The sequence below is a fragment of the Plectrocnemia conspersa genome, unplaced genomic scaffold (genome assembly GCF_051122295.1).
Source record: "Plectrocnemia conspersa isolate PC_06_02 unplaced genomic scaffold, ASM5112229v1 ptg000011l, whole genome shotgun sequence".
Taxonomy (NCBI): domain Eukaryota; kingdom Metazoa; phylum Arthropoda; class Insecta; order Trichoptera; family Polycentropodidae; genus Plectrocnemia; species Plectrocnemia conspersa.
The window spans coordinates 14,579,401-14,607,353 of NW_028277175.1; the positions used below are offsets into that span (position 1 = coordinate 14,579,401).

Sequence of the window (27,953 nt, forward strand, 5' to 3'; positions counted from 1 at the left end):
ACACTAAAAAAAGAATCAAGACGATTTGTCAGACAATAATTGGATAAAATTTTGGAAATCATTATAGCTTTTATTCAAATATATGATGTTTTATGATTTTATTTTACTATAAAAGTATATTTCTAAAAATATATTTAGGTACAATAACATACAGACACATTAAATGCACATTGTTTACAATTGGTTAAGTTATGCAATAACATAAAAAAATATTATTCAGTTGTATATTTGTATTTGTTCGTCTACATGTTTTTTTTTTGAAATACAGTAAACAAGCAGGTCAATATTTATGAGCAATTATCCGTTTGACTGTTTAGGAATATATCGTGTTTTAAGCAACAAGAAGCGATTAAACAGTTTTCCTTTCATTCAGGTACTTCTAAAAATACTTTATACGCTGATCATATATTATATTATCTACGAGTACCAGTAAAAATGAAAAAAAAACGATTGTATACAAAAACCCTTTTGTCCCATTTATTTATTCATTTTCATTTATTTATTACAAAAAATATATTTTTTAAATGCGGAGGGGGGCAAATCTTTTTTATTTTGGAGCAATAATTTTATGGAAACAGCATTTTTGACAAAATATCGTCATTCAACGACCTTTTTATAGCACTACAAAAATAAAATATATTCATATATTACTCATACTTTTTTATCAGTCACGATTATTCAAAGGAACCTTATGAGAAAGGTGTGCGTACAAAATTGTAAATCTGTTTGTTCAAAATGCGACATATTTATGTGTTTCATTAATGTAATTTATTTAGGTAGTTATTTTTATTTTAACTATTGCACATTTAATATTCATTTTAGAATATTTCAAAATTTATTTCGAAAGATTTATCTTTCGTATATAAATATATTTATATCTACTCATGTTAAATGTTAATTAAATTTAAGAAAGACGTTAATACTACATAATATTATTCTACTTTGATATCCTATGCCTATAACACAACTTAAGTTAATCCCCTATAATAATCATAATTTATTCTTCGCTTCTGCTTTCAAGCAATATGAGCATTGTTGTTTTCGTAATTCTAAGCCATGGAATTATCTTTGAATTATTATTTGAAAAAAATATAATTTTTTCTGGTACTAACGGTATTTCATTTTTTGATACCGGTAGTATCGAAGGTCAATTTTTGCCGCAATAGCGGTATTACAAACTCTAGTCCTGGCCTCAACAAGATCGCAGCTGAAAGTCACCGTGTATTGACGGATTGTCGACGCCGCCCCTCAGCAACGTGAGTAAACGTTATGCCGAGAATTCAATGAATTGTATCCAAACACTCCTAGTAAGGCACTAGGATACAAATACGGTTACGAACCGTACTCCTTCTTGTAGAGATTTTTTAGAAATTATAAATATATTTGCAGTTACTATGGTGCGATAATATTTCACTGGCAGATCAGCTGTTTCGGTTGACAGCGCCGCGGTCATGTGAGGGGACGCTTCGCGATAAAAATGATTTCGTTTGAGATTTTTGTCACCGCACCGATGACTTCAGTCACTCACGAGGACAATGACTCCAGCTATATAAATTTCGTCCGGACGGATTCGCGCGGTGAAAAACTCGCCTCTGCTCGACACAGAAATAGAACCCGAATAGGCCGAAGCGAGCTTCTATAGGCGTCGTTTACTTACACCGAGAGCATATGTGTAGTTTGCACGGAACGAATGCAAATCGGCGACCTTGATACCGTTCAAAACACGAAATCTCAGTCTTGTACACATTCCTGAACTAGATATGTAATTATACATGTGAATGTAAATTACGGTTATATATTGTTTATTATAATATAAATGTTATGGGAATTTAAATATTAAGTTATAGTCGAGACATGGACATAAAATACGAGGAGACGTAGAATATCTGTATAGGTATATTTTTAATTAACCTTCCCTGATTTCTTCACATTTTTAATTAACGTTGTTGTGGATGGAAGGGGGAATTATCATATAGCATTCCCTACCATACGGTCTATCACGACGTTGATAATATCTATCAATATTGCAACAATAATAATTATTTTATGATGCGTCTATAAATTTATCAATAAACCTAGAAGCTACAGTTATAAAGAGTTTAATTAAAAGACCATAAGCTCTCACAAAACCTGGAAGCTAAAAAGTCTCTTGAGTTTCATAACCGAAACCTTCACAACCGAATGGTAATCAACGACTCGCAAAATAACAACATAAGCTTTATCGAGACCCGACAATTTATAATATAAAATTAATGGCTTTTAATATCAAGCTACTTGTTGACATTTACACTAGTAGTGTACTGTATTAATCATCCACCGTCGGGATTCAAATAAAAACAATCCAAAGAAACTGGATTAAGTAGTTATAAAGGATACGGACAAAAACATTGAAACAGTTTTCTTGGATTTAAAGAGAGAAGTATAATGTAAGAAATTAGAGAGTATATGTATAAGTGAAATAGTTTTAAGGTGGTTTAATAATTATTAAAAAAAAAAGTAAAAGTTAAAATAAATTATGATTATTCCAAAGAGAAAATCTCAGGGTGTATCAGAAGGGTCCAAATTAGGACTATTGTTGTTTATAATATATTAATAATATAATAAATAATATAGAAATATGTAAGATACATAGCAAATGACACTTTAATTTATAGTAAATAATGATAACTTAATTAATATAAAAAATAACATTGTAAGCTCCTGGGGCGATGATTGATTTTAATTTTCTTAGTATCCCCTTCCACCTTCAAAAACACACTTTTAAACTTTTAGATTTTTTGATATTGATAATAATGTGATAATAGAATTAAATCTGAATGGTAATTAGTAAAAAATATCGCTAAGTGGTAAAAAAAAACAAGTTAAAATCGCTTTACTGGCTGGTCAATAATTTCTGATCCACTTTCTCATTAATACTCATATACTTAATCATTTCATAGACGAAAAGTTAGGTACATCTATTTATATAGGTGAGCCACGTATGTCTAATGTATTTTCTAAGTATTTAAAATGTTCATCTGTTAGAAGAACCAGAGGCGCTCCTTTTATATCCACATTTATTTTAGGAGTTTCCATTGTTTTCTCTATTTTATTGCTAACAATGACACACATTTTTCTTTGTTATTTTTAACTTGTTGGCACTTTGTAGAACGCGATTTTTTTTGGTGTAGTCATTCTTCGTTTATTGGTAGTAACTCGTTGGCCTTATTCCTCACAAATGCTGTAAAAAGCTTAGGGTCACACTCAGTCACGATAAAAATCCCATGCGCTCAAAAATTCCGCTCCAACGCCTTTAGTCGCGTATCATAAACGTATCAGTTCGTTCACTAATTCCTGTGGTGGTTATCATCATGGATAAGAGCTTATAAACAAACTCAGTAGATATGTAGAGTATCGTAGAAAATTAGATGTCATCATCATGCACCTCCATTAACTTGTGAGGGTTTAAAAAATGGAATTTTTATTTTCTTCATAAGAAAAAATACTAATGGTTCGCATAGAATAATCATTGTTTTAAATTATCCTTTATAATTATTGTACGGCTACCTTGAAACCAGCTTCATCTAAAGAGATGATTTGGAGGTGAAGCTAGACTTTCAATTTGCCTAATCACCTCCCAGCTTCCATTACAAAATATGTGACACATCACTGGCAATCACTCGAAGTATCACATGACTCTACCAGTGATGAGTCATCACTAATCGATCGATACTCGCTTGACGAAGACTCTTATACCGATACTGATAGCCAGGGCTTTTTTATCATGTAACGCGGTGGAACGGCGTTCCGGCACATTTTTAACCGTATTTTTACTGTTTCAAAAGCAACTGTTACTGATTGACAATCTACAGAATATTTTATTTCTTTATCTTTACGTAAATATGACGTCATTATTTTTAAGTGTAAAAGTTTAACATCGAGTTTAAAAATGAAAGAAAATTCCGGTTACTTCTCAACCGCCCACTAAAAAAGTCCAAAACAATAACAGAAACAACGACATAAAATATGGAATGTTGATGATTCAGAATCAACAACAATGAAATCACATATTCTGAAAAAGATAAGAAGCAACAATTTAGTTCAATTTGAAAAAATCGATCACAGAGAATCTGCTGCACACTAAGCAGCGTTAAAAAATATTTCTGAAACCGAAAAAAGGAAGAATAAAAATATTTTTCTTAAATCTCGCGAAAAAATAATTACAGCAAAAAAAGTGGAAATGCATATAAAGTAGCACAAGTGAGTAAAAGTGAAAATTATCTTTAAAAACTGAATGAATAATGATGAAATGGATAGCTCTCGAACTGACTGTGTTAACGCAAATAGAGCAGAGTTCAAGTTTAGTTTCGAGTAGTGGTCAGGGACGTCACTTCAGCTTTTTCCAGAGGGGGGGAGGGTTGGTAAAAGTTGGCCAGTCAGTGATTCATAGTATTTCATTAAACGACTCATAAACATTTTTCAGGTCGATTTAAGGTAGTCATTGTTTAGAATCCACGTCAAAACCAACAACATCGTACCATCGTAGTCACAGTAGAAACGCTCGGTTATCTAGTGTCTATATTAAGACTTTTTATAACAATACTACGACTTTTAATAAATGAGTATCGAGCGAAGCACATCTAAGTCTATCAATCAATTTTAACCAATAGGAGAGCGCAAAAAAGATTATCACATCTCAGAAATAAAAAATCCACATCAAAAGCAATAAAATCGTGCCGTTGCAGTGGAAACACTAGCTGGATCTTGTAAGCTCGTAAACCAAGATCTTACCGCAACGTCTTCCATAAAGAGAATGGACACAGCTTCAATTACTATGCACAATGGCGAATTGACTCATTCGTGTCCTTCTCAATACTGCGCTCCATAGCAGAAACAACTTATTCGACGCGCATTGTACGACATCTCTGCGGATGCGTATTATCAATTGGAGTATGTTTAGTGCGAAAATGATCCATAGTTATTCGAATTACTTGTTCGCTTTAACGTTTATGTCGACCGTAAAATGTATGTAGCGCACGGTAAGTTTCGCGAATTGAGCCAAAATTTTCGAAATAAATTTGCACAATTTTCAAACGTTGTTCTTGCGTAAGTTTATTCATGGTAAAATGGCAAACCCAACTGAACAAAAATCAGTTGTCAAATATGCTGTCGCTGGAAAAAGTGTTGCCAATTCGAAAAACAAACATATGTATGCATTAAATAATATATGTATACATATATTATTTAACGTTTGATTTTTACCTCTAGCTCTGTCAGATTGTCGTTTTCACACTTTCGATTTCGCTTGAATATTATTTAAAAACAAACAGTTCGCTGGTCGCGTTATCATCGGCTATCGTTTTTTATCGCGTGGTCGCGATAAAGTCTCTGGGAAAAGGCTGATAAAAGCAAAAGTCTCGTGTGACGCAACCATCGGATAATAACTGGAGAATTTAGATAGAGCAGGGTGGGGGTAAGTTCGGGTCTTTAGCCCGGAGAGGTCGTCGGCGGCGCACGGGGTCAGTGGTTCGAGTAGTCCGGTGGGCAATCTAGCAATAACGGCCCGCCGACTTGGCCGCTGGCAGCGTCGTCGGCGGATGCGTCGGTGACATTGTCGGTGTGTTGACCCGCGACTCACCGATAACACACACTAAATGCTGCTGCCGAAAACGCAAGGTCGTTCGCAGTTGCGCTGAAATTAACGACGATACGTGTATACTCGCACACCCAAAATAATAGTCATTTAAGGTAGGATCGGTCGCGAAATATCGCAAGTCGATTGCGAGCGAGCTCGCGGACAAACATCTGGTAGATCGCGAACCAATTTGTTAACCCTTTACACTCCAAAAGTATTTTTAAGTGATTTTTTCAACTCTAAGCCATTTTCAGTGAAATTGTCAATAATTATGTTTACGGCAATACAAAGTATAAAAAAGAGGTTTTAATATAAATAAAAGCGGGTTTAAATTATGATGATTTATTTAACAAATTATTTAAAAAAATTAAGTAATACTTTTTGAAAACATTCCCTGGAAGAAATACAATTTCATTCTCGTCCTCAAACCCTGATCTATTATTGATGAAGTATACAGAAGATTTAAAAAAACTACAGGGAATAAAATATTTTAGCAAAAACTGCATTCTGGAATGAAAGGCCTTGTAACCAAAAGGTATAATTCCCATATTTATGATTATTCTAAGAAACGCTTTAATTTTTTTAGCTATAATTTTTAGTGCAAACAAACTGGTTCTTCAAATATTTTTAGTTTCTTCAAATGTTTCCGTAAAAAAAATGGTTTATTTGTTACATCTATCCAGGGCTTTTTTGTTATGTAACGCGGTGCATTTTTTACAGTATTTTTAATGTTGCACAAGCAATTGTTACTGAATGCATATGCCTAGCAATTGACAATATCGGAACATTTTATTTCTTTATTTTTATAAAATCGTGACGTCATTACTTTAATTTTCTTTATTTTTTAGTGTAAAAGTTAAACGCCAAGTTTAAAAGGAAAGGAAATTCCAGTTCCTTATCAACCGCGGGTCCCACTAAAAAACAGAAGCAACGATGGAAAATATGGAAATATTGGTGCAAGTTGATTAATCTGAATTATCTCAAGCTGATCTTGAGAACCAAGGCCGAATTCAAACTGGATTTTTTTGATCATTAGATAAAATAAAAACGATTTTTGCTCAAAAATGAATGATTGAACAACGATGGGAATGAAAATTTCCAAAGAATGGCCGAATAATGAAACCACATATTTTTGGAAAGATAAGAAGCTCACTTTAAAAAATAATTTTCGATCACAGAGAATCTGCTACACACAAAGCAGAGTTTCTGAAACAGAAAAATGGAAAATTAAAATCATTTTTTTAAATCTTTTGAAAAATTAATAACATTAAAGAAAACTGCATATAAAGTAGCAAAGGAAAATCAACCATTCTATACTTTTAAAAGTAAAATTTATCTGCAAGTACCGAATGGAATTGAAATGGCTAGTATTTATTTAACAGATGCATGCATTAATATTGTGAATCATATAAGTGATGAAATGAAAAAATGTATTTAAAGAAATTTTTCAATCCAAAAATATAATTTCATTGATAATTGATGAATCAACTCCCATAAGCAAAAAAAACAGACATGCATTTTTCTGGCCAAATTCAAGGAAGTCCCTGCTTAGAATCCAAGTGGAAACAATCGGTTATCAAACGTTCATATCAATACTTATTATAACAATAAATGAGAATCGAATGAAGCATATATAAACCGAATTTTGATCAATAGGAAAACGCAAAAAACAATTATCCCTTCAGAAGTCAAAAATTCACGTCAAAAGCAATAAAATCGTGTCGTGGGAACGCTCGTTATCTTTTAGTGCCAAGCGAAATTAGGTGCTGTATGCTAAAAATGCCAAGCATTTTGGTATATATTATTTTTATGAATATACAGGCAGTTCTCGAGTTACGACCACCTCGACTTACGACCATTCGGAGTTACGACGAAAAAAAAAGATGTAAAAATTTTTTTTTTTTATGTCATATACATAATTTCAAGACTGATTTGATAACTGTTTCATTCCAGAAGTAAAGAAGAATTGTGATGAAAACGACATAGCCTTTAAAATTTTATTGATTCTTGACAATGCTCCAGGCTATCCTCCACACTTAGGGGAATCACATCCAAATATAAAAGTGGTTTATTTACCTCCAAACACCACCAGCATTCTACAGCCGATGGATCAAGGGGGTATTGCTAACTTCAAAGCCCATTATTTAAGAATCACTTTTGCCCAAGCAATTGCAGGAACAGACAAACATCAGACATTGAGAGAATTTTGGAAAAATTACAACATCTTTCATGCAATAAACAATATCTCAAAAGGATGGTTCAAAGTAACGACGGATTGTATGAACGGCATATGGAACAAACTCTTAAAAAGATATAATGACAATATGTATTTTAATAAAGAAGGGGAAATAGATGAGATAGCAAATATTATTGTAAAATGTGCTCAACAACTTAATCTGGAAGTTGATAATGAAGATGTAATTCATCTTTTGGAAAATGATGTTTAGGAACTCACAAACCAAGATTTGATTGAGATTGAGGAACAACGAGTTGCAGAAAAAATTGTAATGGAGCTAAAAGAATTAAATGAACTCCAAGAACCACCAAAAAAATTTGTGTTAAAAGACATGGCTGCAGTTTTTGGCCAAATCAATGATGCTATTAAAAAAATTGAAAATATGGACAAAGACATCGATAGGTCTTCGAGGGTACACGGCCTTATTCAGAAAGCACTTGCGTGTTTAAGAAAAACAAGCACTATCACTGCACTCGCTGAAAAATCTCAAGAATTAACAATGGATATCAGTAGCACAGATGATAAAAATACTTTAGATCAATTCTTATAAATAAATTATTTATGTAGATATTTGCTAAAAAGTATTTAATTAACAACTTGAAGTCAGCAATAAAAGTGGTTTTTGTATTTCGCATGTATGCATTGTTTTTAATTATTTTTTGTATGATTTTCGACTTACGACCTTTTCGAGTTACGACCAAGGTGGTGGAAAGGAACCCCGTCGTTACTCGAGAACTGACTGTATAAAAAAAAATCAGATTTTTTTTGTGTGAACTTCTATTAATTAAAGGAACAAAATAAAATCTAGCTTATACAATTAAGTATTCAAAGAGTATTGAAAATAAGTATATCATATTTAAAAAAAAAAAATATAAAACTAGGAACAGACACCCGAGTCTTAGCGGCATTCATGTCGTCGTTCGTAAGTGGACACCGGCGTCCTTACGGCATTCAAACGGTTAAAAGAAACGAAATATAGTATTAAATACAATATAAACGAGTCACCTGTATGTTGCAACAGTATTGCAAAAAGACATAAAAAAAGAAAAAGGAGCATATTTCGACTTTAAATTTAAAATAAAAAGTTTGTCATTTGAAGCGTGATGTGAGAGTAAATACAATAGATACTTAGCCGAATATACCTGCGCTCTATTAAGCTATTATTAATTAAGCAACTTGAAAACGAGGACTTGAAAGAGTGGGGAAATGGGGGAGGTAGTTTTGCGAGTAATTTGCGTATACGTATTGATTGAAAAAAGTGGAATTTAGGTTATAACCTGAAAAAAATATTTAGCTAGTTTGATTCAGCGCCGCCCTTTTATCCTCAATTATATAAGTTGGGCAATTTCGCAATCTCACGCAATTCTAATATAAAAAAAGTGGTTCAAACGACTTGAAAACCGAGGATTTTTTTGCCATTAAGTTTTTAAAATGGCTTAATGGTACATACACATTTAATATACAGTTTTACTATAATATGTTCAATTTATGATGATCATTATTACGTTATGTATGGTTCATTAAGGTGTATGCTATATAACTTTAATAGATCTTTTATGGTTTATTTTAAGGTAAAGAAGGAGTAAGCTAAATGTTCAGAATATGTAAAAAATAATACAACATTTAAGAGTACAGTGAAAATGGTCTGCTTGAGAAACATACTTTTGCGGTTGTATTGTAAAATGAAAAAGGTTCACGGTGAATAAAAAAATCGAAGACATGGGCAGAGATTCTAGATCTTAGTTACAGCAACAGTTTAAAACGGCCGTATCAATTTCTAATCCTACAAAGTTTGATCATTTAATTTTTTTAGAAAATGAGAAACTGACGTTGAAAATGGATTTAATAACTTTTAATTTTCGATGCATTGTATGAACAAGAAGTGTATATTTATTATTATTATTTATTTTATTAATTTATTTAGCTTAATAGCTAATCTTTACATCTAACAAATTTAGTAAACATATATAAAAATATATAAAAAATTCATAACAGAAAGAAAAAATAAAAATATACAATAATAAAGTTTTAATATTATAATTTATTTCTATATGTACGAAGGTGTTTTTTTATTCCATTTATGAAACCCGTTATATTTTTGCTGTTTCGGATTTCTCTTGGAAGACTATTATATAAATCAAAACCTCCGTACATAATTCCCCTAGCCGTACTCGTTTTCTTATACTTAATTATCTTTAAATTTTCTCTATTTCTAGTATTATATTTATGTACATCTTTATTTCTTATTAAATACTTATTAAAATATTCTGGTAACATATTATTTTCTAACTTATATATAAATACTAAAACATTCATACTCAATATTTCTTGAACATTCAACCATTCTAATCTATCAATCATACTTTTACAATTAGTTAATCTATTTTTATTTAAGATTACTCTCATTGCCCTATTTTGTAATTTTTGCAACATTTGTTTATCTAATTTATTTAACATATTTAATAGTGTTGCACAATAATTAAAATGGGGCAATATTATACTATTGTAAATTAATTTTTTTGTATTTATACTTAATATATTTCTTAATCTAGATAATAAACCTATTTTTCTACTAATTTTTTTTAATATGTAATTACAATGTTCTTTAAAATTTAATTTTGTATCAACAATTACTCCTAAATATTTTATATTATCCACTATTTCTATACTAGAGTTATTTATTACTATTTTGGTACTATTATCTAACACATTTTTATAATTAATAAACATACATTTAGTTTTATTCTCATTTAATTTAAGTACATTATTCTTTAACCATATTTCTAATATACTTAATTCATTATTTAAATTATTTACAATTTCTTTAATGTTATCACCTATGCAATACATTAATGTGTCATCCGCAAATAGATGAATTTTACATTTTTTCACGTTATTAACTATATCATTAATATACAAAACAAATAACAATGGTCCCAATTAAGACCCTTGTGGTACTCCATAAGACACTAATTTCTCTTCAGAATATACATTATTTATTTTAACTTTTTGTTTTCTTTTATATAAGTAATTATTAAACCATCTTAAAACTATATCACTTATACCTATACTCTCCAATTTCTTTAACATTATTTTTCTGTCTATTGTTTCGAATGCTCTCTTGAAATCCAAGAAAACTGCTCCAATGATTTTGTTTGTATCCTTAGCCAACAGCCAATCATTTATCACTACTTGTAATGCAGTTTCAGTAGAATGCTTTTCTCTGAATCCCGATTGTTGTTCACATATTATGTTTTGAGAAGTAATAAATTCCTTTAATTGTTTGATTACTACTTCTTCTATTATTTTTTCTATACACGGTAGCATGTTGATTGGTCTCATTTCTTCAACTTTTTCATAGATGAAATCATGTATCAAAGTAAGATAATTAAATCAAGTGTAACTAATGTTTTCTTGTATAAAACGGGTTCAGATAAATTATCAGTGACTCAAATGAGATTGTTCTTGCGAAAAATACAGCGAATACACAATTTCTAATAAATTTACACAGAAAATTAACAGACAATAATGTATTCTATAATGTGAATAATTTATGTATATATGTATATAAGTATTTAATATATAAAAATTCGGACAAAAACTTCAGATACGGTGTCACAATCACTTTCTTATATTATCGATCGCGATAGCGCATTTACTAATGCATTTTAAGCCAAAAATAAACTGTTTTACAATGATGACTCAAATTAAAATTAAATATTTATCAAGTATCCATATCACTATAACAAAGTATAATACGTAGAATATACGTATATGTATGTATGTACATACATTATGTACCCGTTTTTTTATATGCGTGCGTACCTGAACAATAACCTTGCAATTTACGACGGTCGTGTTCGCGGTAATGAAGAAAAATTACGTTCAAGTATCGGCACATGAGGGAAGAAGAGTACACGAGTCGATAATTCGCTTAAAGATCTACCTTTCTTCGGCAAATTACACGTACTTTACAGAATTATCCGTGTGTAAAAATATTAATATACGCTCAGGACGTTCATTGTTAAGTATTGTGTATGTTTGAAGTATAATTAATTTATGTATATTTTTTTCTTACAGGAAAAAAGAAAATCTAATATGAAGCCATAGATCAAAATGATTGTAAGATTGAAAAATAACTTAATGAAACTCTGAGCTTATGTGGTATATAATATTAAAAAGTGGTAACTTGATAATTGTGAAGACTAATATATACAAGGTTGGCGATCTCACGATTTGCGAACCAAGCTGAACGAAATGTAATAAAATCGGATGGTTATAGGACGAAGGATTCACTCTAAATTTTAGTTTATTAAAAGTAATTGCGGTAACTTTGTTATATAACTCACGATTTAATTATTGTCTCGTTACCACGTAAAGTTTATGGTTTACAGTTTAGTTAACGTTTTAACTAACATTTTAAAGTACAGGCGGCCCTCGACTTTCGCACAATTCGCTATTTCGCACATTTAAAAAAAACAATTTTTTTTTAAAAAACGTTTTGATAGCGGTGAATCTTTTGCTTCAATCGGACGTTCATATGATACAAACAGGTCTACGATATGTTCAATTTTTCAAAATAAAAATATAATTAAGGAATATGTTCAAAATTGTGGAAATTAAAGATATATTTCCACAATCTTTAAAGATATGTTTCCAAAAAAACATGGATGAAATGAAAAAATCTTTGTCATCATGGATCGATGACTAACATCAAAAAGATGTCCCTCTGAGTATTTCAATTATTCAAGCAAAAGCTCTTAGTTTGCACAAAGATTGGAAGGATAGATTAAAAAAATATTTTAACACGGTTTCTCAAGCAAGTAACGGTTGGTTTATAATTTTAAAAAGAGGTATTCTTTTCATAATATTAAATTTACTGGAGAATCGGCTGATGCGGATAAAGATGCTGCAAAAGAATTTATTTCCTAATTATCCAAAACTATTGAAGATGTAGAATATTCCTCTATCCAAATATTTAATGTAGATGAGACAGGTTTATTTTGGAAAACTCTTTAACAATGAAAAATATGAACGAAGCTTTCACGCACCTTGACAAATTTTTAAATATTATGGAAGATTGTGATCCCAATGGAGAACGCATATCTCAAGTGCGTGGGGCGATCAATAAAAACATAGCATGTTATAAAATACTATATGAAGAAAACAAAAAGAATAGTGGAAAACAGTTAACTCTTGATAACTTTTCAAAGGAAACACCCGCACACCTCACTTAAACGTGTCTCTTAAGCGCCTCTTAAGCATCTTATATTTACTTGATAAATAAATATTTTAAAATATACACAATTTCAATTTTCTGATGTAATAGACTGATGTGATGAACAACATTTTTTGCAACGGGTCAAAATTGCTACACTACAAAGTCTAATTTAATATTTTAAAATCTGTTAAAATTTGTATTATATAACATTTCTGCTTATATTTTTAATATAAATTATAAATCATTTATCATCAAGGGATTTTTGATATTCGCTATAAATTTTTGTTTTGAAAGTAGCTGCTCGCTAAGATATTACCAAATAAACTGAACTTCTGCCTTGTATGATAATTATATGTACGAAAATATTACAGATAAAAAATAAGTCTCACAAAAACAAAGGCTTTCAACGTTTTGAAACCAATAATATTTATAATCAAGTTTCGTTCTTACGACTAAGTCGCAAATGAATAACACAACATAAAAACACAATCAGCAAAAATGTTGCAGTTCTACTAAATAACGTCCCTGTTTAGAATCGACGTCAAAAGTAATAAAATCGTGCCGTCGCAGTTTAAGGGCTTGGGTTATCTAACGTTCATATTAAGATTTTTATAATCGTCAAATGAAGCATATCTAAACCGAATTTTGATCAATAGGAGAGCGCAAAAAACAATTATCCCTTCTCAGAAGTCAAAAATCCACGCCAAAAGCAATAAAATCGTGTTGGCGCCGTTGCAGTGGGAACGCTCGGTAACGAGCGTTCCCACTGCAACGGCGAAGTGATAATTGTTTTTGCGCCCTCCTATTGACCAAAATTCAGTTTAATATACTTTGACCAATACTTTCATATTATAAGTCCATGGTAATACCGGCGGCCCTCGACTTTTACACAATTCGCTATTTCGCACATTCTAAAAAAATCAAGATTTTTGTCTATAATGCAAAAATTGTTCGATTCCATGCATATGTTCAATTTTAAAAAACAAGAATAACATTAAGAAATACGTTAAAAACGTGGAAATATATCTTTAAAGACACGGCATAGTGATGGATGAAATGGAAAGATCTTTTGTCATCATGGATTGATAAGTAACGTCAAAACGATGTACCTCTGAGTTTTTTTAATTATTCAAACTAAGGATCTTAGTTTGCATGAAGATTGGAAGACTATATAAAAAGAAGACTCTAATGCTTCCACTACACTCTCTGGAAGTTGTGCGAACCGAAGCTACAACTAAAGTCGGTCGAGATCTACGACTTCGAGTAAGCGTCCACACTGTCGCAGATTTCATATGCCCGCGAACTTCGCGGCGTGCATGACATTCGGACGGCGACTACTGTCATATTTGCGCGCGATCGAAAAAAGTGCCAAATAATCGCAATTTTTAAATTGTCATATTATTAAAATTTCGCTACTGATAATTATAAAAGTTTCTGTGGGCACTCACCAATACAATATCAGTGAAAACTTTTCGGTCGTAAATATTCAATTTACGCAAAATCTTTGTCGGCTTTTGCAAAATGCCATAAGGCATAAAAATGATACTTCAGAATACGAACACCACATCTGTGACTATCCTAGAATTTGTCGCCATCGATTCTAAATAAGAATTCGTTATGGTGTGACATTTATATAAACCGATCTAGGAAAATACATAAGGATATTCGAAACGATTTTTTTTAACAAAATCAAGTACCCCTAATTATTTTTTAATTATTTAATTTTATATGAAAAAAAATATAATAACGATATCTGTTAGAAGAATATACAATCAAAAATATAATTAATCCCTTTTGGTGCCCTAAAATAGTCAAAGATGTCAGTAAGAGAGTTTCATAAAACATGTTAACATGCGTCTGTAGCGTGTGGAATTATAACTTGACCACGTGTCCACGATACAGCGCTCGTCATGCGTGTTAACCATAAGACGCCTACGCGCATACTGAAATTGAGGGAGCGAGCGAAAGGGCAAGTATCTCACTGCACGCGCTCGAAAGAGCAGCTCCGACTTCGGTCCCTTTGACTTGGAAATATGCCTACAGTGTTCGGAAGCGCTCGAAGCTGGCCAAGTCGGATGAATTACCTCTACTTTACCTCTCGTTCTCGGTAACCTCAGACAACTTCCGAGAGATTTTAGAGCAGGCAGAACCGAACTCGACCGAAGAAAACCCACTATATTCTCCGTCCTTTGCCAATCTTGGCCAACTTCCAGAGAGTGCAGTGCAGGCATAACACGGTGTTTCAAGCAATTAACAGTTGGTTGGGCAAATTTGAATTACATAAAATTAAATTCACTGAAGAATCGGCTAATGCAGATAAAGATGCTGCCAAAGAATATTTTTTTTCATTATCTAAAATTATTGTAGATGGAGAATATTTTCCTAGTCAAATATTCAATGTAGACGAAACGGGTTTATTTTGGAAAAAATGCCTAATCGTACATTCTTATCGAAGGAAGAATCAGTTGCACCTGAGCATAAACCATCTAAAAACCAATTGACATTGCTTCTTAGTGGAAGCTTAGCTGGTGATTTAAAATTGAAGCCAATGTTAGTTTATCAAGCAGAAAACCACAGAGAATAGTGAGGGATAGATAAAGAATTGCTTCCAGTCATTTGGAAATGAAATAAAAAGCCTGTGTTATTGCGTTAATATTTAAAGATTCACTTTTAATTTGGTGCCGATAGTTAAGTAATATTGTAAAGATTAACATTTACAATTAAATGCATTAATAATCTTATGCCTCCACTACATTCTCTAGAAGTTACAACTGAAGTCGGCCGAGATCTACGAGCGCGTATTTCATATGTCCGCGCGCTTCGCGGCGTGGATGACGTCCGAACGGCGGCTGCTGTCACGTACAGCCGGCATATTTGCGCGCGATCAAGGCATAAAAATGATACTTCAGAATACGAACACCACATGTGACCTTGTATTATGTTCACGAAAAATCAATTTCGGCATTGCCTAATCAATCCACGTAGATACATCTATTTAAAATAAGATCACCCTGAAACAGTAGTCCTAAAAGGTTTTGTGTGTCTTGAGTTATTATTAAATTTACAAAAACGTTTGAAAAACATTCGATAATTATTAACTGCAATTATTGACCGCAAAGGTCGGTTGTTCGGTAAGATGCAAAAGGAGCTACATTCACCAAAACGGGGCGAGGCAAGCATGCCATAAACCATGTTATGATCCGGGTTTCGAAAGGTCTCCCTCGAATCAGAAACTCTCCTTTGCCAACTCGCGTCTGTATGGGAACGAAACTTTAATGATTTATGTCGATGACCCACAAACTCGACTCGGCAGAAGTATGCGAACGTAGAAAGCGAACAGTATCGACAGAAAGCAGAAATTACCACTAAATCAAAAGCTCCTTCTCCTGATTCCACTTCTTGGCAATCATGTATACTATTATTATTATTGCAGTGTTAAAGCAGGTGTCTCTAAAGTCGATTTGAATCAATGGAAAACAAATTAGTTAAACTTTTATATGGTAACCATGGTTTCATATGGCCTGTACTATATTACTTTGAGGTGATATGGAATCTTATCTTTTAACCCACTATGAACAGTAGCCATTTCTAAAGCACGATACTTTCAGAATGTTCGTTGCTCTGTATGTAAATAGTCCAAAATTATTTAATTAAGGGTTGTTAATATGAAAACAGAGAAAACTCATTTCCCCTTTCAGCGCAAATAACGGCGCCATTTACGTGTTGCCAAAAGCGGTTGTCATGTGTCGTGTCATCGCACTGTTTGCCAAATGTTATTGACACTCAATTGTCGTTTGTTTCAATTGGTCAGAGAAGCGTATTGAAAAACACCAACGAACAATAACGAGGATAATTATTATTATCTACGTATATACGATTTTTATTATCTTTGCTTTGGCCTTTACATATTACGTCTTAACACACAATAGTACATGTATCCTGGGGTAATCGAGAATATGCCAAAGCTAATTTAACCGAGAATTTACCATATATGGTAAATTCTTGTAGTGTGCAGTAGTCTTGAGCATGTTTCTCTGTATGATAACCCACTCACTTTTAATAAAAATATTTTTAAGATACATGTACATGAGGAAATATAAATATTAACAGAAATTCCTACAGGGTATGCTAGGATATGATTCTCTCGAATCGACTTAGAAAAGCACTTATTCAAGCTGCTGGTAGGAAATATACACAATCCAGATATTCAGAAATAAGTTAGTTGTTGTATGCCACCTTATTACAAGGGCTTGAGTTTCTGAGTATTATTTATTAAGTAACAAAAAAAATAAGCATGAAGTAAAAGTAATGATTTGTTATCATCCAGGTACTCACAGTTAGTCTCGCCCTTAATATTGTAATTCAAATATTTTTATAAGTACTTTTTTCTATTCAGGGTGCATTAGCATAAAATTGTTATACATATATATGTAAATAAATAAAATAACTAAGAGTTGACAACTCCGACATTTTACTACTAATGACAAAAATCAGCATTTAAGGGTTACATCAAAAAGGGAATATAGCATTTAGTAAAACCACTCTTAGAAGTACATACGAGGAGGAATTTGATGATACAACAGTCCTGAGTAAGTAATCTTTTATTGATCTTGATCTGATGATCAAATGAACTGAAGCCAATATCTCGCAGTCGCAGAAATGTTGCAATAATATTTAAAAAAAATCTTAATTTGCAGTGATGTGTTTTTCCCTTAGATGCAAAAAATAAAAATTGCTACTATTATTTATACTTAGTGTTCTTTCTTGAGAAAATTGAATTTTTTGTAAAATATTTTTAAATGGATTACAATCACTGCTGATTTTAAGACAAATACTGGTTTTAATCGCTAAATTAAAGTGACAGTTTCATTCAAAGCAGGTAATACGAAAAGGAACAGATATCACTCCAAAAACATTGTTTGATAATATAGGTTTTATGACCGACTATAGGAATCACGATTAGCAAAGGTTTCGTTTCGATATCCCTTAACATAAAAAATTAAGTATGCATGGATCAATGCCTCAAAAGTGATATATGTATATATATAATATGTCTTTAGAAAGGATATTTTCACCAAATAAATTAAACAAAAGGCAATGTTTTTTATGAACATGTTATAAAGCATACGAAGTACGAGTTATGAAAGGTGATGGTTGATTTAGCATGAATTAAATATTTTAGACATAATTATGTATGATAATATTCTAATAATTATGTAGTCGTATGTTTAATAAATGTTTTATTATTTTTCGCGTTCGATAATATTTCAATTATTAACTATAATATAATTTCCATGCATCAATATTATTGTTGTGAAGTAAATCAGTAAAAAGTTTACCATAAACAATAATATATACTGTAATAATATAAATATATATACTGTACATTACGTATTTTTTTATAAATCCTGATTTCTCAAGAATTCTCGAGAAACAATTTCAATTAAATTTCTCAATTTTCAAGAAATGGAAAACATAAAAAGAAAAATGAGAAACACTAATAAGGATTGCAATGGAGTGAGAAACATTAATACGATTTCAATGAAATTAGATAAAAAATCAATAAAAATCAATGGATTTCAGATTAATTTTATACTAGCATATTTGGTGTCGCCTACATACAAAGAAAAATAAATACAAAATCCATTTTGTAACTGAAATTATATATTAAATTCATCATCCAGGTAATTTACGAGATTTATAAGTGAGAATAAGAATCTCTAATTATTACGTATTAAATTTTTAATCGGATGATGTCACTCTGTGTTTTCGTTCTTTCCTAAAATAACAAATAACAATAACTATCATATACATATGTATAAAAAACATAATACCATAAAAATAAATAAGCATTGATTGCTTTTATAATATTTTATTCGAATTGTTGTGAAGGAGATGACTCATTAACCGGCAATATAAATACTTGTTAAGGGCTTTTATAATCCAAAAGAAGCTTCTGGGTGCTGTTTCCGGTCATTTGAACATCATTTGCGGTAGTTACAAATCGAAGTGATTTGTCACAGCAAACCATTATTAAATTAATTTTGCTTTATTAGCAAACAAACATATTTATACAAAGTTTTAAATATACTATGAAAAAATCATAATTCTAATCTATTATATCAGTTTATTGTAATTAAAAAGTACGTTATCAATTTAGTGGCACTTCTATTCTAATGGTGATAATTTTAAACGTTTCTCCATAGATAACTCTATATACCTAAATAGTCTCAAAATATTATTCCATAGGGTAAATAAGCGTTTTTGTGAGAGATCCGTAGGTGGCTTTTGGCAATACGTAGGGTCGCGATGCGACTGAGCACCGTACGTGGCACCTGGCATTAGAAAGGTTAAAAGAAATACGACTAAAATAAATAAAAACACTGTTTTATTTTCTTCATATATCAATAAAGGAAACACTGGTCCGTATGTTAAGCATAAAATTATTCTTGGGGGAAATATTATACACTTTATTAATGGTTTTAAACTTGGCTAAATGTTTACTAACTTTTTTCTTTGTAGATGTTTACATATGAAGAGCAATAAAAAGCCAAAAACATTTTTACTGATATTACGTGATATGTATATTTATAATTTATAACAAATATGGTGGTTTTATGGTGGAGTGAAAGCAAATTAATATTATTTTATTAATTATAAGCAAATTAAATATACATTGATTTTGATTTCATGTTGTTATGAAATAAACCTGTGTCAAAAAATACTATTTCAGTTCGAACTGAAAAGTAAAGTATCTCACGTGTTACATATTTAGACATAAAAAATACATATACCACACGTGGCCCACAAACTCAGCGTTGGCCACTCGTGCTCATGTTGACAACCATAAAAAATCCAGTGGCGTTGCGTGATTGCTAAATAATACATTATTGTATTTAAAATATTTATTTTAACATGACTTATGAAACGGAAAGAACGCCTGAAACACCATCACAGTGATAATAAGCCAGTTATTATATTGTAGTCCGTATAATATAGGCAGTCAATTGGATCATAGGTCAAGTTCAGAACGACATTGGCCAATCTAGCGTCATTAATAATGCAAATTGTGCAAGCGACTCTTGACGTAATGGACTCGGTCGCAATCTCGGATCGACTTTCACCATTGAAAATAATTATTATGGCGATCGGATGAAAACTTTCACAGTCTTCGCTAGCGTGTAGTAGAAATTTCGCACACAACTATTCCATATGAGTTTAATAGAACGTTGGTATGCGACTATGTTTATCATTCATATGATAATGTAACACAAACCGAACGTGCATAGACAACACATAAATTCTGTTGACATGTTTATGGTGAGTATTTCTTATAATTTTATGGATTTAGTATTGAATTATAACACGATATTAATCGCTAAACAAGTTGATCATCTAACCGGTAGCTTTACTAGGAAATTAGATTAATATGTCAACTTTATAAAAGTTATCGAAGACAAATTAATTATATTAACAACTTTGACGCAATCTTATGGTCATATAAGAAACTCGTTCATTCGCGAATTTGAATTGATTAAATATTGCGTTAGAAATATTTTGATAAACACCACCGTAAATCAAACCTTCAGTTGTGATCATTTTATTAATGGCCGGTTTAGTGAGATTTAATATCCTCATTCATGTCATGCTCGTAAAAAGGAAGACTTGGAATATTGAATAGTTGGACGAAATACTCGGCTACTGTTACAACGACGAGGAAACTTCAAACGATCGTTCACACTATGACGAACAACCAAACTATTTCCACGAATTAGACGTTTGACAGTACCATTAATTGTGTTTACGAAACGATTACAAGTTTTGCCACAGCCTCTCCAAGGTTAAACGAGTAGTAAAGAATGAAAATCGATCGTTAAATTTCTGGGTCTCCAAACTTCAATATAATAAATACATTTTAAATAGGGCGTGTTATCATTATAGTCCTTAGATCAATATTTAGTAGATACAGCGCGTTAACTACAACAAATAATTTTAATATATAAACAATTAGGCCGGTTTCACACGTGCCGGATGGATTCACCCGGCACCGGGCCGGCGCCGTTTACAAAGCTTTCACACGTGGCCGGTCTCTGGCCGGTCTCTGGCAGGTTTCTTCCCAACCCGACCTATACCCCGTCAACTGGTGCCAGTAATTTAGGATTAACGGCTTCACATAAGTCCTTCCACACATTTCGCGTTATTTTTTTATTTTTGTATGTATTCTACTAAGATAATTAAAAGAGATTACATTAATATAATTAAAATTTCGAGGTCTATTTCTTCCGCTATTGCCTAAACACGAGGAATATATTTAATAATTTTATTACAAGATACCACAATCACTGTCAACGGCCCGGTTCATGTTTGAGCTTTACCCCCACCACACTCAACTCGGTACCCGGCGCCGGACAGTTTAGTGAGCGCGGCCGGCGACAACCCGGCAGTCAGCGTCGGGCCGGCGCCGGGTAGATTTGTCCAGCACGTCTGAAATGATAGGTACTAGCTCATACAACACCATCCCCACTACACGGCGCCGGCCCGGTGCCGGGCAAATCCACCCGGCACGTGTGAAACCGGCCTTAATCATGCGGTGTAGATTAAGGCCGGTTTCACACGTGCCGGGTGCATTTGCCCGGCACCGGGCCGGCGCCGTGTAGTGGGGATGGTGTTGTATGGGCTAGTACTATCATTTCAGACGTGCCGGACAAATCTACCCGGCGCCGGCTCGGCGCTGACTGCCGGGTTGTCGCCGGCCGCGCTCACTAAACTGTCCGGCGCCGGGTACCGAGTTGAGTGTGGTGGGGGTAAAACTCAAGCATGAACCGGGCCGTTGACAGTGATTGTGGTATCTTGTAATAAAATATAATATATATTCCTCGTGTTTAGGCAATAGCGGAAGAAATAGACTTCGAAATTTTAATTATATTAATGTAATCTCTTTTAATTATCTTAGTAGAATACATACAAAAATAAAAAAATAACGCGAAATGTGTGGAAGGACTTATGTGAAGCCGTTAATCCTAAATTACTGGCACCAGTTGACGGAAACCGGCCAGAAACCGGCCAGAGACCGGCCACGTGTGAAAGCTTTGTAAACGGCGCCGGCCCGGTGCCGGGTGAATCCATCCGGCACGTGTGAAACCGGCCTAACACCACTGACACGAAGTTATCCAGAATAAAACCATTAAAATATTTTAATGTAAAAAAAAACTGTGTGATAATCAATATACACTTAAAAAAAAAATTTGCGTAAAGACATTAACGCACTAATACGCAATAAAAACAAAATTAAATTCTAAAAGTCGGTAAAATTGCGTATAAAGAAATAAATATTAGCAATATGTATTATTATAGGTTAGGTCAGGTCAGCTATTAATTTATTTTACATACATACATGTTTTTTTGTTTTGTAGGAGAAGTAAGAAATTTATTAAAATATATTATATGTAATATACAGCATGTATTTATATCATTACAGTATATATCTTTGTACATGGAAAATCTTTTTACTGACTCATTTACAACAATTTGGGTTAATATTTATTCATGAAAATTATATTAAAGTTAATAATTAAAATATAAACGAGCGCGAAGAATGGTAAAACATTTATTAAAACGTACGAGTTGATAATTATTACATTATTAATTTATTTCTTTGAAATAATTATAATTATGACTAAAATATTTAATAAATGTTTAATTAACAGTTATTTTCCATCTCATGATATTTTCATTTGTATTTTAAACAAAATTTTGAACATTTACAAAAAAACATTGACTCATTGCTTCATTTAACCGGCGAACAAATCCTTGCCATACGTTTAATGATATACTTTTGTTTTGTTGACCGGCAAATACGAAAAAAAGGAACATAACAAAATGTTTGATAATCGTAATTCCTAGAGTCGGTCATAAAACTTTTATTGGCAAACAATGTTTTCGGAGGGGTTATTGGAAATTTTTTGAAAAATTATTGGAAACTATTATAAAAACAAAACTATATGTTTGTATATTTGTGGTGGCAATATAGTGTAAGCATAATGTGCAAAAATATCAAATTAGCACGAATGGGGAATAAAACACGTTTCAGGGATTAGGTCACCAGCGACCAGTAAACTCACGGTTCTGGAAAGTGGGCTTTGTCACGATTTTTTTATTGAATATTATGCATCGATGATTGTACTATGACTAAGTAAATGGAAAATGGAATTTTATCAGATTAAATTTTAAATTATCAATGAAAAACATGAATAAATTCTATCGCGACAATAGAGTTACAGTACACAGATATATCAACTGTCATATCACTAATTACATTTTAAAAGCTTAATACAGGTTGAATCTGAACTAAAACGCAATCTACTTATTATAATCATTTTAATATATAATATTTTTTTGCTCCTTTTCATACTGTTTTTTTTTGAAAAAGAAACTTTTTTTCTCTAGTCCTCAAGTTCCAGCAGAATCTGTAGTGAACCCTATAATACTATATGTCGGCGAAAAGAGTATGACTTCACCTGGAGGAAACGCTATCGATCTTGAGATGAAAATGAAGCTAATAAAAAAAATTAAAGCGATAGCACGTGACTTAGAGCTGGCGCATTCGACCGTTTCGTCGATCTTGAAGGATAAAGTTAGCTCGTTTACTATCGTGCAAATAAGAAGGCATGGATGACGCAAGCATTCTTTTAGAATTGTTTTATTAATCTCATCATACCCTAGATCAAACATTATTGTCAGGAAAAAGGCGTTTCCTTCAAAATTATTCTCATGATAATGCCCCAGGCCACCCTCAGCATCTTGTTGATCTACACCCAGATGTAAAGGTAGTGTATTGGGCTAAAAAACAATCGTTTTAAGTTATGAAGTAACCCTCCGCGATTTTTGGAAATCATACAACATTTTAGACTGCATAAAGAACATTGAATCAAATGCACCAATAACATTGCTGGGGAGGGAGTGACAGAAAAATGTATGTAAGACATACGTAAAAATGTAAATAATTTATAAGGTGTTGCCAAAGTCGAAAAAACTGACGGATATGATAATAGGAGTCCAAATGATAATACCACACATTGTTATTTTTAAAAGTAATCAATTATAAATTAGCCAGCACGATAGACCAGTGGTATATGTCAGTAACTAATACCTAAAATATCTGATTTCAAACCCCATATGGACACTAGTGTTTTACTATTTCTCTAGTGGCTGGGAGATTAAAATTATTCAACGGATGAATAAAATAAAATATTGCTAGATCGCGCATATCTATATCTGTTGATTATAAGCTGTAATAATAGTTTATAATTAATATAATATATTATTTGCAGAATTTTGATTTAGCCTAGTGTCTTAGTTCTTAATTCTTACTCAATAGTTGTTGATAGTGTTTAATCTGTTGTAACTAGGGTTTGCAATACCGATATTATAAAATAAAATACCGGTCAAGAAGCGGTAAGTGAAAGACGACATTTTATTAAAGATTATGTTTTTCTGGATTCATTGTTTCAAAAGAAGAAATATTTGCCGCCCGCATTTTTCGACAATGTAATGGATGAAAGTGAAGATATAAATAAATACAATCATCTTATTGATTTTATTGGTACTTGTAGATAACACAATAAAGGATCAGCGTATGAAGTATTTTTAGAAGTACCTGAATGTCAGGAATATTGTTTAAAAGTTTTTTATTTTTTGAAACACGAAAAATTCAGTCAGGCGGATAATTGGTTTTCAATATCAGCAATTTAAGTCAAAATTTGACCTGCTTGTTTATTATAATTTAAATAAAAACACGAAGACGAGAATAGTTACTACATTTTAATTCATTATCATCAAAGAAAATGTTCCGATTCTTCAATCCTTGGAATTTTTCGCAAAATCCGCAAGCATGTATTAACATTCAACAATATATTACAGCAAAAACTTAGAATTAAAGCATTCAGTTTGACATTGAATTAGTAGACATCAGATAAATCTACTAAACAGCGTTTAAAGATAGTAAACATGACAATTAGGTACAGTTGTAATTTAAATATTAAATATGATTAAAACAGTGTAAACATTAAAAGGAATAAGGGTGTATTTACAATATTGAATAAATCTTTTGTTGATTTTTTGATATCAATACAGAGGCTTTAAATATTTTTTATAAAATTAATATAATTTTTTTTGTTATGTTAATTTATTTGTATTATTTTCTATAGAAATCAAATTAAAAATATATATAATTTCTTCAGTTATATATGTAAATATGTAACTATATGGGGTACCTCAAAACAATAAAATATCGACCACCGTACATGTACGGCGATACTCTTCTAAGGGTTTATAAATGATGTTTTAATTAAATTTGGTTTTTATCTGAAAATCTAATTTTAGGCTTCAATAATCTAAAAATTATTTATAATAAAATTACTAAATTACATTAATATAAATGCATGGTGACATAACGCCAGAAAAATATATTACCAGATAAAGGTAGATTGACAAAATCCTAATAATAGTAATTTATTCTTACTATTACAAAATCCTAATAATAGTTTTTTTATATATTGTAGTTACATAATTACAAAAAATACTTTATTTATAGAAAATTGAATTACTAATTTCTGTTGATCTTTCTATCAGAAATTATTTTTTAATGAAACATTCAAATGTATAGAAGCGTCTCTTTTAAAATATTTTACTGAAAATATATCTTTACAAAAATCCAATATTGAAAATGCTTCATAAAAACAGTACTATAGTCAATAAAAAAATAATATAAACGAACCGATTGACTTTTGACAATCTTCTGATATTTTTATCGTATTTTCGTGACATTTAAAAATTATATTGAAAAAATACGGTAGTTATTAAGCGCTGCCAATAAATACTTTATAGTTTTTACTATAGTCGAGCATGACAAAAAATATAAATTTGTAGCTCCTCATCACTACTATCTAATTAATAGCCGCTACCTTTATTCTTACTATTTTAAATTACAAAATAAAATATACTTGTTAGAAGCTCGCAGATTGCAAATCGCAACATAACAAATTCCAAATAATAGAAAAAATACAAGTAAAATGGCAATACAAACAAAAAATGTACACATGTGTCACAGAGCTCTCAAGAAAAAAAGAATCGTCAACGGGTTGTCAAACTACTGTATGTTTTAAAATATCAATCAACGATGTATCGCAAAGTTAAGAGATTTTACGTAGACGTTTAATTAATTAGAGTCAAGAAATAAACATTTTTTACTGTAATATATTGTTAAAGATTCCTGCGATTAACATAAGAAATTATAAGTGTCCAGGACCTCAATGAGAAAAAATGTAATGCCGCTAGACCTAAAATAGTAGAGAAAAATCATTAAAAAATTGCAATTTATTTTCAAAATCTTTATCAAAATCACTATTTTGAATGTTATGGCCATTTTCCAAAAACAATGAATATTATTTAAAAATACGTAAAACTGCCCCGCTACATTAGAGTTGATATTTATACTCGCAGCTAAATGTTAAGAATCTTTATTTATGTCTTAAAATACCTTGAGAGTTCATCTCAGTTATAGTTAGAACTTTAAAGTCGATTATCTCGAAGTATGCTTTTGTTAAGTTCGACCTTATATTTAAAAGTAAATAGTTGTACATTACCTTCGACGTATTAGTTTAGGTGCAAATTGTGATCCGATCCAGTGGTTTTATATACAATCACTATCACAACTATAATCCATAAAACTATCCTATAAGATTCTAATTGGACGGTTTTATGAAAGATTCACTATCAACACGTGTGCAATGTAGCAGGACCTTATTAGAGCAATGTTAACAACAACAATAAGGGCACGTTCACACGAACAATAAACTCGCGTCTGCGTCGGGCGTCTGAATCGCGCGCGACTCGGAGTTAACAAAGAGAGGACTTTCTCGCGTAAAAAGGCGCGTACGCTCCCTGCGTACCGAGATGAGTCCGGAAAATTGTCTGTAGCCGGAAGCTGCGTCCGGACCGACGGCGACGCGCTCCTTCGATCCGAAGTATTTTAAATCGCGATCCGAAAACAGAAATCCAAATACGACTAGAACAAGAGACACGCACTCGAACACTGTCGAACGCCGACTGCATCGGAGCGAGAGCAATTCGGATAGTGGGGGTAGCCGAGTGGAAGCGAATAGAGCCGAAGAAAACCGATTAGAGGAAAACCGCCGGGAAAAGCTGACGTAAAAAGTGGCAGTGCACGCGAGCGGCTTGTTTGTTTTGCGTTTAACCCATTTTGTGCGTTTTTTTATGTAATATACAGAAATTTCAGATTTTTGAATATTACATAAACTAGAATGGGATTTTTCAACATACGGCCCGCGGGCCAAATCCGGCCCGCAGCGCGTTTAATTTTTCATAAACTTCACTCAGTTTAAATCCACTATTAAAACACTAATACAAATTTAAAAAATAAGTGATCATCGTGACAACAAACTCTTTAGTTTTCATGATATTTATTGAAAAATATATTCACACGCTTAAGTAACTTGTTTAACCCTTTGAACAGTGAGTATTTGTTATTTGTTAGTATACAACTGGGAGTGAATACTTTTTATAACAATAAGTGAGAATCAAATGAAGCACATCTAAACCGAATTTTGACCAATAAGAGAACGCAAAAAACAATTATCTCTTCTCAGAAGTCAAAAATCCACGTCAAAAGCAATAAAATCGTGCCGTCGCCGTTGCAGTGGGAACGCTCGTTACCGAGCGTTCCCACTGCTACGGCGCCGACACGATTTTATTGCTTTTGACGTGAATTTTTGACTTCTGAGAAGTGATAATTGTTTTTGCGCCCTCTAATTGATCAAAATTCGGTTTAAATATACTTAAACCAATACTTTCATATCAGAAGT

General features: G+C 31.9%; 1 protein-coding gene across 2 annotated transcripts in view; it reads right to left on the reverse strand.

Annotated features, from left to right (window-relative positions):
* The window catches only part of LOC148229611 (uncharacterized), a 160,673-nt gene extending 133,492 nt beyond the window's left edge, over positions 1 to 27,181 (reverse strand). For both annotated transcript variants that reach the window (XM_088198608.1, XM_088198605.1), the window contains exon 1: positions 26,715 to 27,181. The gene's annotated coding sequence lies outside the window, so the exon portion shown is untranslated. The remainder of the gene's footprint in view (positions 1 to 26,714) is intronic.
* Positions 27,182 to 27,953: the final 772 nt, after the last annotated feature.